This window comes from Mobula birostris, chromosome 23 (assembly GCF_030028105.1).
Source record: "Mobula birostris isolate sMobBir1 chromosome 23, sMobBir1.hap1, whole genome shotgun sequence".
Lineage (NCBI taxonomy): Eukaryota > Metazoa > Chordata > Chondrichthyes > Myliobatiformes > Myliobatidae > Mobula > Mobula birostris.
Genome location: NC_092392.1, coordinates 37,005,454 through 37,024,923, shown reverse-complemented (window position 1 = coordinate 37,024,923; position 19,470 = coordinate 37,005,454). Strand labels below are relative to the sequence as shown.

The following is a 19,470-nucleotide window of genomic DNA, read 5'->3' as shown; positions in this document are numbered from 1 at the left end:
ATAAAATAGAGTAAAGTCACACACAAGCATTGTTATTAAATCTGAGCGAGCATTCAATTAGCTAATTGTTTTAGCGGTTTGCACTTAAAACTTTTGTTAAAAGTTTCGTCGTTTACTGTCGAGCATAATATGTCTTCGGATGCTAGCAGATTTTTATGATTTAGATAGAAAATTTATCAGGTCACGTTGATTGTAGAGTAGTAAAATAATTCTAAGTGGTTAGAGCTAAATGCGTGGTTAGTTTAATTGGTATCCCAATCCGGATTTATAATGTTATTTCACAGGCCTTCCTCTCTTGTTTTGCGGATGCAAGAACACTAACCCTACATTTTAACTGGTATTTGCTGTTAATCCAGAGCTAGAGTAAGATTTGCAGGTAGTATTTGATAATACTGGAGCGATGCAGAGAACTAACGGTAAAAGACTTTTTGACATTTCACCGGCTACAGTCCGTGGCTGGCACTCGCCTATAAACAAATTCCAGGACAGGACAAAAGTTCTTGTAACTGAATCAGTGCCAGTGAATGAGGGAATTGCCCATGATCACACTAGAAGAATTAGTAATTTGTACTGCAGGTTACGTTAAATAAAACATTTTAAAAAGTGTAACGGGCTCGTTCAATCCTGTGCTCTGGCTACAGCATATTATGTAACATAACACTGCAGTGAAACTGACACTGATTGGTCAGAACTTAACTACAATTTTATTTACAAACTGTTCAGGTTTTTAAAAAAACTATCAAAATTTCTTATCAATTATATTTCAGTATTACTAATAGTTACGGGGAAGTTGATTTATTTTGTCGTTGTCTAAATCGTTTATAATACAATCTCGTTGATTTTTCTTGCTGTTTCTTGCATCGTGACACATTTTTGAACCCATCAGTTAAGTATTTCCTCCCAGTAAATGACTAAGCGTTGATGTAACTAACTTCCAGCGTATACACTTGTACCTATCGACGAAATGGCAGCTCATTAGAATCTGTTGCTAGTTTCAGACTAAAGCTTCATTAGTAGAAAGGTGCTTCTCAAATCCCAAGCTTTATAAAATACTGCATTATGTGTTCTTTTGTTAATATCCGATTCACAAGTTTATAACCTATTATTACAAATTTCATTCATTATTTTAATTAGGTGTACTTTAAATTAATTGCTTCTCAATGCTTCAGGCAATCTAATTCTTAACTAATCTTCTACTATTTATTAGCCCATGCTTTCCTTAATTAAATAGTGAGCATCTTTGATTTCCTGCCTCAATTAAGATGCCCCATTATATCTAAGAAAATCTGTATCTTAACTTCATTAACTCGGGATATTCTGTTCTTGCAGAATACTTTAACATTTTTGGTAATCCCATCCTTTTTTCTAGAAATATATGGTCAAAAATGTAAGGAATCTTGCTTAAAATGTACTAGCTCTTGATTTATTTTAGTGAATGAATCTAAACCAGTATTATATGATAGATAATACTTGTGGTCATCTATAGTCAAGTATAACTGTATACTATATATAGTCAACTATGTATAGTCATAATGTAGAATTTCTTCAGAAGGTGTTGAGTTCAATGCACCTTAAGTATTTTTCTATATAGGATTATGGTTAAATCTCTTCACTTGAGTAGGGAATTGTATTGCAAACCTTTGTGAACCAGCACTTGTTTCTCAAACATGAGATTACTTGGAATGAAAAGCATTATCTAACAAAAAGCCCATGATCAAACTATCATGTTTGATTTTAAACATGTACATTTTCCTTCAGAACAGAAATTTTATTCTCAATTTGGATTATGAGAAAGATAACAACTTAATGTAATCTAACCCATTGAACAGAAAGCTAAGTGAGTTCCTCTTTTTGGATATTTGTGTAATTCAGTCTCAGCATAACTTGTCTATTACAGAATAAATAGAATCAAGTATTTCCCAGAAAAATCCACCTCTTGAAGCCATAGCCATGATTAGTGGTCTTCTACTATAATAAATCAATGGATTTTTTGCATAAGCAAATTTCAGAATTGCTTTCATTGTAATAGGACATAAAGAGGATGTTGTTTCTCCACTCTTCCTATTGAAAATATTTGTTGTAAAATAGTGGCAATTTGACTGTTTGATTTTATTTGTACACTGCATTACATCCGAGAGTGTTCCTTTATAAACTATAGATTTGTCAAATATAAAAATAAACCACAGCCAAAATAGGATACTCAAGTAGATAAATTTGAAGACTGATCTTGGTAGATGTGGGAAAAGTAGAAGAGAATTTTGTAGTGTGGAGTTTGGATAAGTAACTGCAAGACTATTAGTGTGGTGTAATGAAACAGTATGTAGAAAGATGGGCGTTGTACATTTGGAGGATAGTTGACACAGGGAGGATCGTAGACATGATGTTTAAATATGAGACTGAAATTTATAATTGGAAAATTGATTAAACCCTGTGTGGTTAAAGTGATGGTGACAGCTGGAAAAAGACTGACTGAAAATCAGAAATTAGAAAATAGATTGGGGAATTATATGGTAGTGCTCCTTGCGTGTTAATATAAATGAGTGAGGCTTGGATTTAAAATACATAAAGGCAAAACTCAAATACGATAAAATTTGTGGACCTTTGGAGAATAGTTAAATAACATAGAAACAACATAATGATGAAATTTAACATGGAAAAGAGATGTGTAATGCTGAGAGCCGGTGTGAATCCATTGGTCCAATTTTAGAAGGGTTGAAGAAAAAGAAATTAGGTACCTGAATCTGTCAGGGCAGCAAAGCCAATTAGAAAGTCAGTTAAAAGTAATGGAACATGTTCCTTCATTAATAAAATAAAAAATGATTTTTTTGCAATCTCTTAAAATACTCAAAATATTAGGAAGTTACTGCCCGGAATTAGAATGTTACAATAGTGGTTGTTATTCTGAAAGGATAGGTCAAAAATACAAGTTCTGGTTTCTGTAACATTTAAATATGCCTGTTGAATGTATTCTTGTAGATCTAAATCCATGATTGCGATTGCTTCATTCCATATATTATTGCTTCGTGTTATTAAAGGTGCAGGCAGTGATTGGCTTGAGTGTTCAAAGAGAATATAGGCTGAGAACAATATAAATAAGAATGAACAGTGTAATTAAAATTGTGTCTAACACAATATAGTAAAAACATGTGCAGTGCTTCAATAATATCCAGCAATGAGCTTCAGTGATATCAAATTGGCACCTTCTGGCTATTGTTCCGCAGCCGCACCCTGACTGCCAGAAAACATGCCTGGAGTTCCAGTTTGAGGAGAAAACAAAGACAGTGTGGATTTAAAAAAAAATATTGTTTTAAGGGAAATGAAATCATGCTGATTCTTTTAATAAAACTTATTACTTGTAGTTGAATGACTGATGTGAGCAAAGACCATATAACAAAACTAAATTCAATCAATTATTTGAATAATTTCACTAAACAACAGTTGAACTGCTTATTCTCAACACATTAGCTGTGACCTAAAAGCAAGTCATGGATAGGGTAGATCTGGTGGTGCAAAGGCTGAATCTGAGGTTTGCAATCAGGCCTGCAGACCACTCTGCAGATTTTCTCTTGTTTGTGACTCGACAGTCTCACTTGGTTTGTTAACAATTTGGAATCAGAATTGGAATTAAGTTTAGTATCACTGGCAAATGTCATGAAATTTGTTGTTATCTGGCAACACTGAATTGCAAAACATTAAAAAACTGTAAATTACAGTAAAAATACTATTAGTAGTGTGAAAAGAGGATAAAAGTAGTGATGTAATGTTCATCGGTTCAGTGTCCATTCAGAAATCTAATGGCAGAGGGGAAGAAGCTATTTCTGAATGACTGAGTGTGTGCCTTCAGGCTCCTGTACCTCCTTTCTGATATTAGCACTGAGGAGTAGGCATGGCCTGAGTGATGTTGGTCCTTATTGATGGATGCTGCCTTTTTGAGGCATTGCTCCTTGAAGATATCCTGGATGCTGGGGAGGCTTGTGCCAATAATGGACCTGACTGGGTTTACAGCTTTCTGCAGCTCATTTTCATCCTGTGCAGTGGCCCCACCCCATCTCATACCAGATGGTGATGCAGCCAGTTTAGAAAGCTCTCTGCAGTACATCTGTAGAAATTTGCGAGTGCAATTTAATTTAGTTTCAGAATTTTAATGACTTAATCTTGAGAAATTCTGCAGATGCTGGAAATCCAAAAGCAACACACACAAAATGCTGAAGGAACTCAGCAGGTCAGGCAGCATCTATGGACATGGATGAAGAGTCGATGTTTCGGGCCGGGACTCTTCTTCAGGACTGAGAAGGAAGGGGGAAGATGCCAGAATAAGAAAGTGGTGGGTGGAGGGGAATATGACTTGCTGCTTAAGGCACAGAGACAATAGATTTGAATCATTAAACATGCATTGACGAATGACTGATTAGTAATGTTGCCCTAACTTCCTGTGAGTTATGTTTATGTCAAGGCAAATAACACCACAGGCTTGGTGTGAGTGCTTTGGGTTACACAACAAAGAAAATGCATGAAACTCAAACTTTTGTCTGAATGAAAATTTTAAATTTTATTTGGAGCAAACCTGTGTTAAAGGTATCCTTTTTATACTAAGTGACTAAGATTTCTCTAACAATAAAAAGCAAGGAGAATAAAAATTCAAATTAAAAATGAAAAAAAGTGATACTTCTTTGAGTTCTTATCATAAATGGATGCCTGTTTTCTCCATTCACGCCTTTCCATTTCTCCTCTCATGTTTTCGTGATGTTGTCACCAGATCATTGTACTGTATCAATTGGTCAAACTGTGCACAATAGTGGAACAATCCACCTTTGTTATATAGTTGAGTGGGAAGGAGCTACTAAAATATCCCTCTTTATTTCAGATTTTATATTTGAAGACGGAGTAGGATACATGCAGTGCAAGTTTTCTACATTCTGGGTTCTCTTATATTAAAAATAAGTTGCTGTGCAAGTCTTTGCATAGCTAATCCTCAGACCTAATCCCTGATCACACTTCTGTGCTCATTAAAAGGGCTTTCATCTGTGAGATGCGGAGGTTAGTGATTGGTAACTTCACACTTCTGCTTGCCAGATCCTAACAAAGCAATCAAAAAAATCATCATTGAAGCCTTGCTTTCAGAAGGGCAGTCTTAAAGATGCAATCATATTGTTTCAGTAAACTGTAGTTATCTTTACAAGGTGTACTGTAGATTTCAGTATTTTTGGTCAACTTCATCTAAAGTGACGGAAAGCTGGAGATTAGAGACAAATCTTAAGCATTGCTCCAAATGAAGAACATGTGCTATTTGTACATATTTTGAATTTTAATTAGAATATGGGCATCCGTTAGACTCATGAGACCATGGATTTGCGCCTTGAAAGGTTTCCAGGGCACAGGCCTGGGCAAGGTTGTACGGAAGACCAGCAGTTGCCCATGCTGCAAGTCTCCTCTCTCCACGCCACCGATGTTGTCCAAGGGAAGGGCATTAAGACCCATACAGCTTGGCACCGGTGTTGTCACAGAGCAATGTGTGGCTAAGTGCCTTGCTCAAAGACACACGCGCTTCCTCAGCCAAGGCTCGAACCAGCGACCTTCAAGTCACTAGACGAATGCCTTAACCACGTGGCCACGCGCCAACATACATTTTAATATTAATTTTCAGAATTGTACTACATTTTTGTTTGCGCCATAATGACTAATTTTCAAAAAAATGATTGCTACATGTTTAGACCAAGTATTTGTTTGTGCTGCAGTAAGAATAGTATTGTGCACCTTTATAACAAACACAAAAAGATATTAAAGAAAGTGCTAGGATAAATATTAAAATGGTTGACCTTTCCATAGGAAGTACTGGATCAACATGCACTTCTGACTGCAGTCAAGCTCAGAATTAACCTTTTAAAAAGAATTGCAAAATAAGTATTAAAGCATGTCCTCTAGCAGTGTGTCCAAAGAAGTGTAAGCTTTTAATTTTTGGCTTCTAGCAGAATTATTTTCTTGAGTATTCCTCCCCTCCCACTTCCCAGTTATTACTGTAGCATCTGAATGAATGCTCTCTTATGATGATTCTTACTGAAAAGGGATTGCCTTTTGCTACAGAGTTTATTTTTGCTCATTTGAATCTCAGTACATTTTTGTTCAACAATGAATTATACCCGATAAATCGGAAATTCCCACTTTGCAGTCCCAAATTTAATTTGTACAAGTTATTTCCCGCTCTAGGCCTTAAGATTCCTGGTTACCAACCCGGCACTCCAACAGTACTTTGCAACAGCATCAAATTAGGCAAATTATCAGTTTGCTAGTCACATCAGGTTAATGGCTTTATTTTCTTCTCTAATTTTTAGTGGTTTTTGACATTGCACTTCTGCCTGACTCAGTGAGCATTTTCTATTCTGCCTCGAATGAAGGGAAATTCATTCTCTTTAACAAGGCTGAGTTTCCTGCCTGAAGTCATCCTTCCTGCTGAGCTGAAAATCTAATTCCGTCAGGTTTGAAAGGGAATCATTTCTAAAACTTGAGTTGCGAGCTAGCTTGGTGATGTCTTTGTCTCTTGCGCACCATTAGTTATAATGGGGAAGTCGCTTTGATTGTTCTGCAAATTCATAGCAAATGCAAATTTGCTGTGCCAATGTAAATGGGCTAGCACACTCAACAAGCAAGCCTGGCCAAACTCAAGCTGCTGCCAGAAATTCCCTGGTACTGCCATCTGCATTGATTCTGGTGCTAATTAAGTTACCAGCTTAACTAATGCAGAAAGTTTCTTTAAAAAAATAGAGATGTTCAGTGGTATTCTCCTTGTTTAGCTTCCCAATTTAAAGCTGCATCTGTTCATTTGCTATGTGCCGTGTCGTGTGACGTAGGCAGTCATGGTCTTTGCTTGACCATGAATGTTCTTGGCAACTATTTCTATAGAAGTGGTTTAAATTTGCTTTCTTCTGGGCAGTGTCTTTACAAGACCGGTAACCCCACCCATTATCAATACTCTTCAGAGATTGTCTGCCTGGCGTCAGTAGTTGCATAACCAAAGCTTGTGACATGAACCAGCTGCTCATATGACCATCCAGCACCTGTATCAGTACTTGTTTAGAATGTTACTCATTGTTATGTGGGTGCAAAGTCAAGAGGTTCCAATAAGCAATAACTTAATTGTTGAACTTTTTGTGATTGGATCTTGTACTGTGTTTCCAGGTAAAGTCTCTGGGCCGGTTGTAGATATTAGTTCTAATGCGGCAAGAGACCTGGCATGAGGCTTTTTGTGAATTGGGAGCTGCGCCTACCTCTCTATATCTCAGGTTCAGCACTTCTCATTATCAAATTTTATATATTTTTTACGAAGCGTGTCAATTATTGTATGTGAGTCTTGTTGGATGGGCCTTCCAGCTGTTTAAATTTGATTTCAATCGGTTGTGAAACACCGTAGGATAGTGGTTAGCACATCACTGTATGGTCACAATGACTAGGGTTCAATTCCCGTCACTGCCTGTAAGGAGATTGTATGTTCTCCCTGTGACTGTGTGTGTTTCCTCTGGGTGCTCCAGTTTCCTCCCACAGTCAAAGATGTGCCAGTTGGTAAATTGATTGGTCATTGTAAATTGTCATGTGATTAGGCTAGGATTAAATCGGGAGTTGCTGGGTGGCATGGCTCGAAAGGCAGAAAGAGCCTATTCCACACTGTATCTCAAGAGAAGAAAAGAGCAAGAAAAGAAACACTGAGTCAGAACTTTGCAGATGAACTATCTTGGATTCTTGAGCTGAAGGATTGCTGCATTAGTTGAGTTTCCTTTGCCTTATGGGTAGATATAAAATGCTCCATGTTTAAATGAAGGGTGGAAGATTCCTTGTCAGTAGTAGGGTAAACACTTATTTATCCCATAATCACTGTGCAGATAATCTTGTCATTACCGCATTTCCAATTTTTTTTGAGAGCTTGTTGTGCAATTTTGTTCACCAAGGTGCTTTCCATGTTACAGTAGTGTTTATATTTTAAATCTCTGTCAAGAGCTTTGGGATGTATTGAGGTTGTTAAAGGTGCCATCTAAATTTATTTGTAGTAATTGCCACTATTATTGATAAAAATCCAAGGGCAATATAATTCTCCCATGATCTGGAATTAAATTTTGTTAGACTATTTGCATCTCTGCAGGGGAGTTGGCGCCACTCACTTGGAATTTGTCAGGAAGAACAATAATACCTTACTTAATGGTATTAGTCCATGGCATTAAAAGCTTAGGAACTCCACTTCGATAAAATATATGCATTAGAAAGAAGTAGTATTAGAAACACTGGGGAATTATGCACCTTAATGTGTGTCAAACCCTGACTGGATCTATCCAGCTTGCATAAGGACACAAGAGAGTTGTCTTCTGGGGCTCTGACAGGCATGTTTCCATCTTTATTAGCCATGGGTGATATCTAACTTTATCCCCTTGTTCAGAAAGGGCTATCAGGACAAGCTCAGACACCACAGGTGAGTGAGTGTTGAATCACTGGGAGAGAACTGTAGGAAAAGATTCAGAGGGATAAGGGTTATGTTCACTTGGAAAGGCAAGGTCTCATTAGAAGGAGTGAGCATGATTCTGTGCAGGAGAAATCGTGTCTGAAAAATCTACAATTTTGAATGAGTTAAGTATAAGAATCGAAGGTAGAGAATGAGCATGGTTTATGTGGACTTCATTAAAGCTTTGACAAGGTCCCGTATAGTCAGTTGGTCCAAAAATGTAAGGCATAGGGATTTCGGGTGTGTTCAGAAATTGAATCCAAAATTGAAAGAGAGCTGGGGGTAATAGTGAACGGATATCTTTCTGACAGAATATCTATAACAAGTGGTGTACTGCAGAGATCAGTGTTGGAACCTTTGCTGTTTCTCATGTATATAAATAACTTGGGTGAGAAAGTAGGTGCTCTGATTAGTGAGTCTGTAGACATAATATTGCAGAGTCACAGATGGAGAAGAATGTAGTCTGAGGATAGAGCAGGATATAGATCAGCAGAAAATTGGATCAAGCAGTGAAGGATGGAATTTAAGCCAGAAAAGTGTGAGGTAATGCACTTAGTAATCAAATTTTGATAGCGGAAAAGACAAGTAGCCAAAATCTAGCTGGAATCTTCATGTTGATGTACAGAAACACCTTGGAGTTCGATCCCTTAATTTATTGTAAATAATGACACAGTTGATTCTTCTTCATCGTCATCATCATCATTGTGTGCACTGTCGTATGACGTGAGCGATCACGGTCTTTCCATGACTAGGAATGCCTTGGCAAAATTTTCTCCAAAAGTTGTTTGCCATTGTTGCCTTCTGGGGACTGTCTTTACAAGATGGGTGACCCCAGCCATTACAATATTCTTCAGAAATTGTCTGCCTGGTGTCAGTAGTCACATAACCAGGACTTACGATATGTACCAGCTGCTCATACGACCATCCGCCACCTGCTCCCATGGCTGCACGTGACCCTGATCGGGGTCGGGGGGGGGGGGGGTTGCGGTGCTAAGCAGGTGCTACACCTTGCCCAAGGGTGACCTGCAGGCTAGCGGATGGAAGGAGTGCCTTACACCTCCTTTGGTAAAGACGTATCCCTACACTACCACTGCACAGTTGATAAAGCTTATAGAAAAAGCATTTGGTATTCTGCCTTCATAGGCTGAGATATTGAGTATAACAGCTGGGACATTACATTGCAGTGCCCACACACTGCTTAGTATTCACTTGGAGTCTTGTGTTCAGTTCTGGTTGCCACAATGCAGGAAGGGTCTGGTAGCAATAGAGATGGCTGAAGAGATTTATCAGGACGTTGTTTGGAATGGAGGATTACAGTTAACGGATTGATTGGAAAGATTTAATTTATTCTGATTAGATTGCATGTGGCTGACTGACCTTATAAATGTTTAAAAGGGGTGGGTGGGTAAAGGATAGATGGACAGAGACACCATGGTCATAGTATTTGGGCATCATGACCAACTTAGGCTGTTTGATTCCATGTTGACCGAGGTGATCGCCCAACCCTGCCGTAGTCATATGAAAGGGTGTCCAGGCACTGTGGATTAAAGCGTAGTATAGTTGATTTGCATTGGGCATGTAGGTTATGTAGTTTTGCTCACTTCTCTATAGTTTTGGTAGATGGCTAGTTTTTGGATCCATTTGTTCATAAATGTTTAAAACATCGAATAAAAGTTTTCTGCAAAATTGGAGGTTTCATATTTTTGTGTGCCATTTGCTTTTCTGCTTTTTTTTAATAGAGCCATTATTCCATTGAAAATACGTGGATTTCTGTCTCCTTTAAATCAATGAGCTAATGACGGTCATAGAACTGCTTCAATGTTTCCTCTGCCATTGTTGCTGTTAGTGATTTTTGAGCCCTTTGTAGCTCCTGTTTTGAGAAGCAGTGGTGGGAATAATAATTGAAAAGTAATGATCTATTTCTATAAAATGCAATCCATGTATCAATGACCTAATATTGGGGAGTAAGGGGTAGGGCTGATTTCCGGCTGTGCTCTGCATTCTCTTACCTGATTATTGTTACAAATGTATGTCCGACATAAATGCTTAAGCTTATCAAACTCAGGCACGTCTATGAGCCTTCTGATTTGCTATGTTTTATGTAAGTTGACTGATACTTTTTGTATGACATCAAAGCGTTAGAGTAGAAACCGCCTGTGTTTAAAACTGTTTTCTTCTCAAAATACACCATCAGTTAACCATAAATGAAGTTTCCTCTCATTTATAAACTGTTTCGGTCCATGAACATATGGGATATAATATATAGCAGCGGTCCCCAACTACCGGGCCGTGGACTGGTACCGGGCCGCAATGTATGCGCTACAGGGCCATGAGGAAACGATATGATTTGGAGATATGAGTCAGCTGCACCTTTCCTCATTCCCTGTCGTGCCCACTGTTGAGCTTGGACGCACGTGAGGTCATTACCTGAGCGTCATCCATGTCAGCGTGGGAAGGAGATCAACTCCTCGAGCTTGCAAATGACGGCGGGCTGAAAAATATGTTTGACATAACATCTGGATCAAAGTCAAGGCTGACTATCCTGAGATAGCCATGAAAGCACTGAAAATGTTGCTTCCATTTCCAACATATCTCTGCAATGAATGCAACGAAAACTAAATTGTGGAATAGACTGGACATAAGGAACCCCCTTCGAGTATTGCTGTCTCCCATCACCCCTCGATGGGACCGCCTCCTTGCAGGAAAACAAGCCCGGGGCTCCCACTGATTCAGCGATATTGGTGCGTTGCAATGATTTTATATGTTCATACGGGGAAAGTATGTGCTGTGTGTTTAATATCCAAGCGGTACTTAAAATGCTATAATGCTATTGGCTTATATAACCATATAACAATTACAGCATGGAAACAGGTGATCTCAGCCCTTCTAATCCGTGCTGAACGTTACTCTTACCTAGTCCCACCTACCTGCACTCAGCCCATAACCCTCCATTCCTTTCCTGTCCATATACCTATCCACTTTAACTTTAAATGATAATATTGAACCTGCCTCTACCACTTCTACTGGAAGTTCGTTCAACACTTACTTCAAGCTCCCCTGTCCTCCCCGATAAATGACTTATCGCTTTATTCATGCGAGGAAAGTATGCGCTGTGCATTTAATATTCAATTCGTTAGATAAACCCTTTGAGAAATGAAATTGAGTGTATTAGCCACTTATCACCTATATTGCGGTCGTGATTAACCTCTTCTCCGCCCCCCCCCCCTCGCCCCGGAACAGAATCGCCAAAAACAATTTGCAGAAAAAAAATCGGCACGAACATGCATGCGCAAGTCACGCATGCACACTGGTGCCCGCGCAAGGCATCATGGTCATTGTAGTCTTTCTCGGGGTAAACCCAACATTTTGACTGCTACTCTTGTCCGTTGGCAACCCTACCCGCCCCCCCCCGCCCCACCCGTCTGCCGGTCCGCAGTGCAAAAAAGGTTGGGGACCCCTGGTATATAGAGATACTGTATATTCCATATATATTCAGTCATATAGAGTATATAGATCAGCAGATTTGATCACTACCTTATCTCAAAAATTATCAACTTCTGTAGATGCTGGAGATCTAGAGCAACACACATAAAGTGATGGAAGAACTTGGCAGGTCAGGCAACTTCTATGGAAGTGAATAAGCCGACGATGTTTAGAGTTGGACTGGAAGGGAAGGGGGATCTTGCCCTGAATAAAAAGGTGGGTGGAGGGGAAGGAGGACTAGGTAAAAGGTGATAGGTGGGTAGGAAAGGTAAAGGACTGGAGAGGAAGGAATCTGTTAGAAGGGATAGTAGATGTATGGAGGGCTTTGGAGCCAGTGCAGGTCTATGGCAATAGGCAACTTATATGGTTCGGCACAGACTAGATGGGCCAAAGGGCCTGTTTCTGTGCTGTACCACTCTGAGAGTGGATTATTGGAGAAAGGGAAGAAGGTGGGGCACCATGATGTTGTAGCTATTAGTGAAACGTGGTTGCAGGAGGGGTGTGATTGGCAACTAAATATTCCAGGATTTCGTTGCTTCAGGTGTGATAGAATAGGAGGGGCAATAGGGGGAGGTGTTGCATTGCTTGTCAGAGATTATATAACAGCGGTGCTCTGGCAGGATAGATTAGTGGACTCGTCCAGGGAGGCTATTTGGGTGGAATTGAGGAATAGAAAAGGTGTAGTGATGCTTATAGGGGTGTATTATAGACCACCTAATGGGGACCGAGAATTGGAGGAGCAAATTTGTAAGGAGATAGCAGATATTTGTAGTAAGCACAAGGTTGTGATTGTGGGAGATACTAATTTTCCACACATAGACTGGGAAGCCCATTCTGTAAAAGGGTTGGATGGTTTGGAGTTTGTCAAATGTGTGCAGGATAGTTTTTTGCAGCAATACATAGAGGTACCAACGAGAGAAGGGGCAGTGTTGGATCTCCTGTTAGGGAATGAGATGGGGCAGGTGACGGAGGTATGTGCTGGGGAGCACTTCAGGTCCAGTGATCACAATACCATAAGTTTCAATACAGGTGTCCCCTGCTTTTCGAACGTTCGCTTTACGAAACCTCGCTGTTACGAAAGACCTACACTAGTACCCTGTTTTTGCTTTCAGAAGGTGTTTTTGCTTTCAGAAGGTGTTTTCACTGTTACGAAAAAAATTCAGCGCGCGATAAAAAATTCAGCGCGCGATAAAAAATTCAGCACGCGATAAAAAATTCAGCGCGCGATTAAAAAACAGCGCGTGCCCCGAGTAGCTGCTCTCCCTGCTCCCTGGATTCGGGACAGCATTCTCACCAGCATTGCTTTAACACGAGCCTGTGAGCAGTCATTTGCAAAATGAGTTCTGTGGTGTCGGAAAAGCCTGAAAGAGCTCGTAAGGGTGTTACACTTAGCGTAAAACTAGACATAATTAAGCGTTTTGATCGTGGTGAACGAAGCAAGGACAAAATGAGTTTGGTTTGTGGAAGCTGACGAAGGTGATGTTGAAGAGGTTTTGGCATCCCATGACCAAGAACTGATAGATGAAGAGCTGATGCAATTGGAAGAGGAAAGGATAACAATCGAAACCAAATGAGTAATGATAAAGTACGACTTTAATTTTGAAAGGGTACGTAGGTTTAGGGGATATTTGCAAGATTCTTTGAGTCCTTACAAAGAACTGTATGATAGAAAAAGGCGCGAGGCTCAGCAGTCAAGCAAACCTTCCACATCAGCCACAGCAGACGACGAACCTCGACCTTCGACATCGAGGCGGGCAGTCATAGGAGAAGATGAGCTACCTGCTCTAATGGAAATAGAGCAGACACCTCAGTGTCCCACCACCCCAACACCCAGGCCGCGGACAGATACAGTACCGATTCGTGGAGAATGCAGCAGTAGCCGAGAGGCACACAGCACATCTTTAAGAAAAAAGCTGAAATAAACATGCTAATTAATTGGGTGCCGCCCCACACGTAATTGTCGGCCCAGATCAGAGGCGATGCAATGGGCACTGATCTGGGCTGACAATTACGTGTCGGGCAGCATGTAATTAATTAGCATGTTCATTTCGGCTTTTTTCTTAAAGATGTGCTGGGTGCGTCCTGGCTACCGCTGGACCCCTGTGTGCTTCGTGGCAATGTATTGGTTGGTGGCCCGGAGGGTGGGGGCCACTGCACCACCCAGCCTGCGATGACTCAGTCTAACACACCATCATCAGTGTGCTCTGTGCTGTTCCGATTCCGGTAAGTGAAACTACACTGTACTTACATTATCTCTACTTTATATAGACTGTGTATTTTTACGTGCTATTTGGTATGATTTGGCAGCTTCATAGTTTAAATATTACTGGAGAGCGCTTGCTCCGTGTTTTTGCCGACGGCGCTTGCGTGAGATTTTCGCTACGGAGATCTGTGCCGGCAATGATTGTGGAATAGTATTTCTACTTTATATAGGCTGTGTATTTATCATATCATTCCTGCTTTTAATATATGTTACTGTTATTTTAGGTTTTATGTGATATTTGCCATGATTTTGTAGGTTATTTTTGAGTCTGCCAACGCTCACAAAATTTCCCCATATAAATTAATGGTAATTGCTTCTTCGCTTTACGACATTTCGGCTTACGAACCGATTCATAGGAACGCTCTACCTTCGGATGGCGGGGGAAACCTGTATAGTTATGGAGAAGGATAGGACTGGACCCAGGGTTGCGATATATGATTGGAGAAAGGCTAACTTTGAGGAGATGTGAAAGGATTTAGAAGGAGTGGATTGGGACAATTTGATTTATGGGAAGGATGTAATAGAGAAATGGAGGTAAATTAAGGTGAAATTTTGAGGGTACAGGGTCTTTATGTTCCTGTTAGGTTGAAAGGAAAGGTTAAAAGTTCGAGAGAGCCATGGTTTTCAAGGGATATAGGAAACGTGGTTTGGAAAAAGAGAGGGATCTACAATAAATATAGGCAGCTTGGAGTTAATGAGGTGCTCGAGGAATATAAAGAATGTAAAAAGAATCTTAAGAAAGAAATTAGAAAAGCTAAAAGAAGATACGAGGCTGCTTTAACAAGTAAAGTGAAAATAAATCCAAAGGGTTTCTACAGTTACATTAATAGGAAAAGGATACTGAGGAATAAAATTGGTCCCTTAGAGAATCAGAGTGGACGGCTATGTGCGGAGCCAAAAGAGATGGGGGAAACTTTGAACAATTTCTTTTCTTCGGTATTCACTAAGGAGAAGGATATCGAATTGTGTAAGACGATTAAAGAAGAGGAAGTACTGGCGCTTTTAAGGAATATAAAAGTGGATAAGTCTCTGGGTCCAGACAGGATATTCCCTAGGACCTTGAGGGAAATTAGTGTGAAAATAGCAGGGGCTCTGACAGAAATATTTCAAAGTCATTAGAAACGGGGATGGTGCTGGAGGATTGGCGTATTGCACATGTGGTTCCATTGTTTAAAAAGGGTTCTCAGAGTAAACCTAGCAACTATCGGCCTGTGAGTTTGACGTCAGTGGTGGGTAAATTGATGGAAAGTATTCTTAGAGATGGTATATATAATTATCTGTATAGACAGGGTCTGCTTAGGAACAGTCAACATGGATTTGTGCGTGGAAGGTCATGTTTGACAAATCTTATTGAATTTTTTGATGAGGTTACTAGGGAAGTTGACGAGGGTAAAACGGTGGATGTTGTCTATATGGACTTCAGTAAGGCCTTTGACAAGGTTCCACACGAAAGGCTAGTTAGGAAGGTTCAATCGTTAGGCATTAATATCGAAGTAGTAAAACGCATTCAGTAGTGGCTGGATGGGAGACGACAGAGTAGTGGTGGATAACTGTGTGTCAGATTGGAAGATGGTGTGTAGCAGTGTGCCTCAGGGATCTGTACTGGGTCCAATGTTGCTTGTCATATATATTAATTATCTGGATGATGGGGTGGTAAATTGGATTAGTAAGTATGCAGATGATACTAAGATAGGTGGAGTTGTGGATAATGAAGTAGGTTTTCAAAGCTTGCAGAGAGATTTAGGTCAGTTAGAAGAGTGGGCTGAAAGATGGCAGATGGAGTTTAATGCTGAAAAATATGAGGTGCTACATTTTGGTAGGACTAATCAAAATAGGACATACATGGTAAATAGTAGGGCATTGAAGAATGCTGTAGAACAGAGGGATCTAGGAATAATGGTGCATAGTTCCCTGAAGGTGGAATCTCACGTGGATAGGGTGGTGAAGAAAGCTTTTGGTATGCTGGCCTTGATTATTCAGAGCATTGAGTATAGGAGTTGGGATGCAATGTTGAAATTGCATAAGGCATTGGTAAGGCCAAATTTGGGGTATTGTGTATAGTTCTGGTCACCGAATTATAGGAAAGATGTCAATAAAATTGAGAGAGTACAGAGGAGATTTACCAAATGTTGCTTGGGTTTCATCTCCTAAGTTACAGAGAAAGGTTGAACAAGTTAGGTCTTTATTCTTTGGAGCACAGAAGGTTGAGGGGGGGATTTGATAGCGGTGTTTAAAATTATGAGGTGGATTGATAGAGTTGACGTGGATAGGCTTTTTCCATTGAGAATGGGGGAGATTTAAACAAGAGGGCATGAATTGTGAGTTAAAGGGCAAAAGTTTAGGGGTAACATGAGGGGGAACTTCTTTACCCAGAGAGTGGTGGCTGTGTGGAGCGAGCTTTTAGCAGAAGTGGTTGAGGCAGGTTCGATGTTGTTGTTTAAAGTTAAATTGGATAGATATATGGACAGGAAGGGAATGGAGGGTTATGGACCGAGTGCAGGTTGGTGGGACTAAGTGAGAGTAAGAGTTCGGCACGGACTAGTAGGGCCAAGATGGCCTGTTTCCGTGCTATAATTCTTATATGGTTATATGGTGATATGAGAGATGATAGGTGAATGAGAAGATATAGAGGCCACAGTGGGGAATTCATGACACATGTGAGTAATGATAAATCAGATTCTGATATGGGTCTCTATTGTGGACTGAGAGTGGGAAGGGGACAGGGAGAGGGGGATCATGTTTGGGAAAAGGGGAAGGGAGAATGGAGGGAGCGGGAAACACCAGAGACACACTCTGTAATGATCAATAATCCAATTGTTTGGAGTAAAATGACTTTGCCTGGTATCTCAGGGCTGGGTGTGATTGCACCCCGCCACTTCCTGCCTTTGTCACTTCTTTTCCGCCACCTGTCTCACACCCCTCCTCTGGTGCTTCAACCTTCAACATTTCCAGCATCCGTTGCTCACGCTAGATTTGCAAACACTCTCTCTGCCCTACATTGACAAATAGGTACTGTGCAAAGGTCCTGGGTACCCCGGCTATGTATATGTGCCTAATACTTCTGCACAGTACTTTATATATCACTGAGTTTCCATAAATGGCTACCGTACCTGTTGTCTGTTCTCCACCTGAATTAGAGTCATAGAGTAATATAGAAGCTGGCCCTTCAGCTCATCTGGTTCATGCATTATTTACTGCTTTCAAACAAAATCCACTGAATCTAAGAATTGCTTGAGGATATTAACTATGTAAAATTATTATTAACAGATAATTCTGAATAATTAATTTTTCCTGTTCACAGGGTGGGGGTATTATCTAGGGCATTAGATGCAATAGAATACTAATTTCTGAATTATAGTAGCCTACTACAATCTAATCCAACCGCCTGAATTTAAGGGCCACTTTGGGCCTGTGCTCGTTGGTGTTTAGAAGAATGAGTTGGGTTGGGGGGGAGAATGGAGGTGGGGATGCAATTGCATTGAAACCTGCCGAATATTGAAAGGCCTAGATAGAATGGATATGGAGAGAATGTTTCCTACATTGGGTTGTTTAGGACAGAGGGCATGGCCTCAGGATACTCTTTAAAACAGAGATGAGGGGGGAAGTTTTAAGCTAGAGATCAGTGAATCTGTGGAATTCATTGACACAGATGTTTGTGGAGGCCAAGTCATTGAGTGTATTTGAAGCAGAGTTTGGTAGGTTCTTGATTAATATGGGCATCAAAGGTTATTCGGAGAAGACACGAGAATGGGGTTGATATGGATAATAAATCAGTTATGATGGAATGGTGGAACAGACTCTATGGGCCAAATGGCATAACTTTGCTCCTATGTCTGAGGATCTTGTGGATTCTTTAGTCCATTAGTTACAGCAAATTGAGTTTCTTGGGCATTCTTCAGTTATTAATGTTTTTTTTCTGGAGGACTTCCATGAAGATGATGATTAAGTGTCGTTATAGGGGAAGAATATCAGTAAGGTTTGGGAGTTGTCATGGTTGGGGACGAGTGAGAGATTTCAGGGAGAGCCTGTACATGTTATTGAAGGAGGTGGTCATGGTGTGGGGGGTGCGGTTGGATGTGTGGTGGATTGTGGAGAATACAGATAGAAATGTGTTGGGCTGCAATATGTGCTCTAAGTGGTCTGAGTTTTTAGATTTTAACCTGTGTCAACCAAACCAGCTTTAAGCGTTAAAGCTGATTTTATTTGCATTAGTCTGTGCCGGTAGTGTTGTGGTATCTGCACCAGGGCTTTGAAACAAAAGGTCTTGGGTTCAAATCTAGCCGGCTCCTCCACTCGGTTTTCATCCATGCTGGTTTGAGCATCGAGCTAGCAACTGAGCCTCATGAAACAGCAAAGTTGCCACCTTGAACAAGGCACAGGGAGGAACATGTAATTGCATTAATTAATGTATTTTAGACAATTTCATCATGCTTTTAATGAGGAAGTTGTGAGTTCTGAAGCAGTGATGCTAAAAGGCATGATGAGTCAGTGGACATCAGGTGAAGGCGTAATCAAGCTCCACTGTAAAACCTTCAACAAGCATTCAACAGTGTGCTTCGATTCACCCATGAGGAATGCTGACTCTGAGAGGGTGACAACCACTCATTAACTTTACTCCAAGCATGGAATCAGTACCTTCAACCAAGGAAGTGGGAGAAAAATTGGAAGAAAATTGTGTTTTAGAAAAACCCTGTGACTAGTTATGGGAGGGTAATAGCTGTGCAGGAGTAAATTTTCTTGAAAGGTTCTAATTACATTGTGGATTTCAGTCAGTCACTTTGGAAGAGTTGATAGGGTTTCTATGCAACAAACTGTGGTAGCAGGCTTTTTTTCTTAACTTACTCTTGAAAATACACACAATTTTCTAGTTTTATGTTAAAGAATTTTTTATTAAGATCCCTCTGACTATCAAGGCATTTGTGTATGATGATGACCCTCTGTACTGTCAGCACATCAAACTTGCGCCTTTCCGATTCTGACCTCTACAACTTCCTGATACTTGGAGAAAAATGACAAATAACCCATTTGTGGGTTAGAGCCTAAAGAAAGTCGTCATGGTGACTGATGGAGTGGCTTCAAAGAGTGCTGCAGAGAAATCTTTTAGAATGAGGTCAGTAATTTGTATGTATTGTTGATAAGCAGATGCAAAAGTTGCCACACATTGTATCCGCATCATTGAATCTTCTCATTATGTAGATCTGTAAGGAAGAGGAGGAACTGCAAAAATAACTGCACAGTTCTT

The 19,470-nt window shown here is 40.2% G+C and overlaps 1 protein-coding gene across 4 annotated transcripts in view; it reads left to right on the top strand.

Annotated features, from left to right (window-relative positions):
* The window catches only part of LOC140186825 (chemokine-like protein TAFA-5), an 854,343-nt gene that overhangs the window by 198,837 nt on the left and 636,036 nt on the right, over window positions 1-19,470 (top strand). The gene's annotated exons all lie outside the window — the stretch shown is intronic.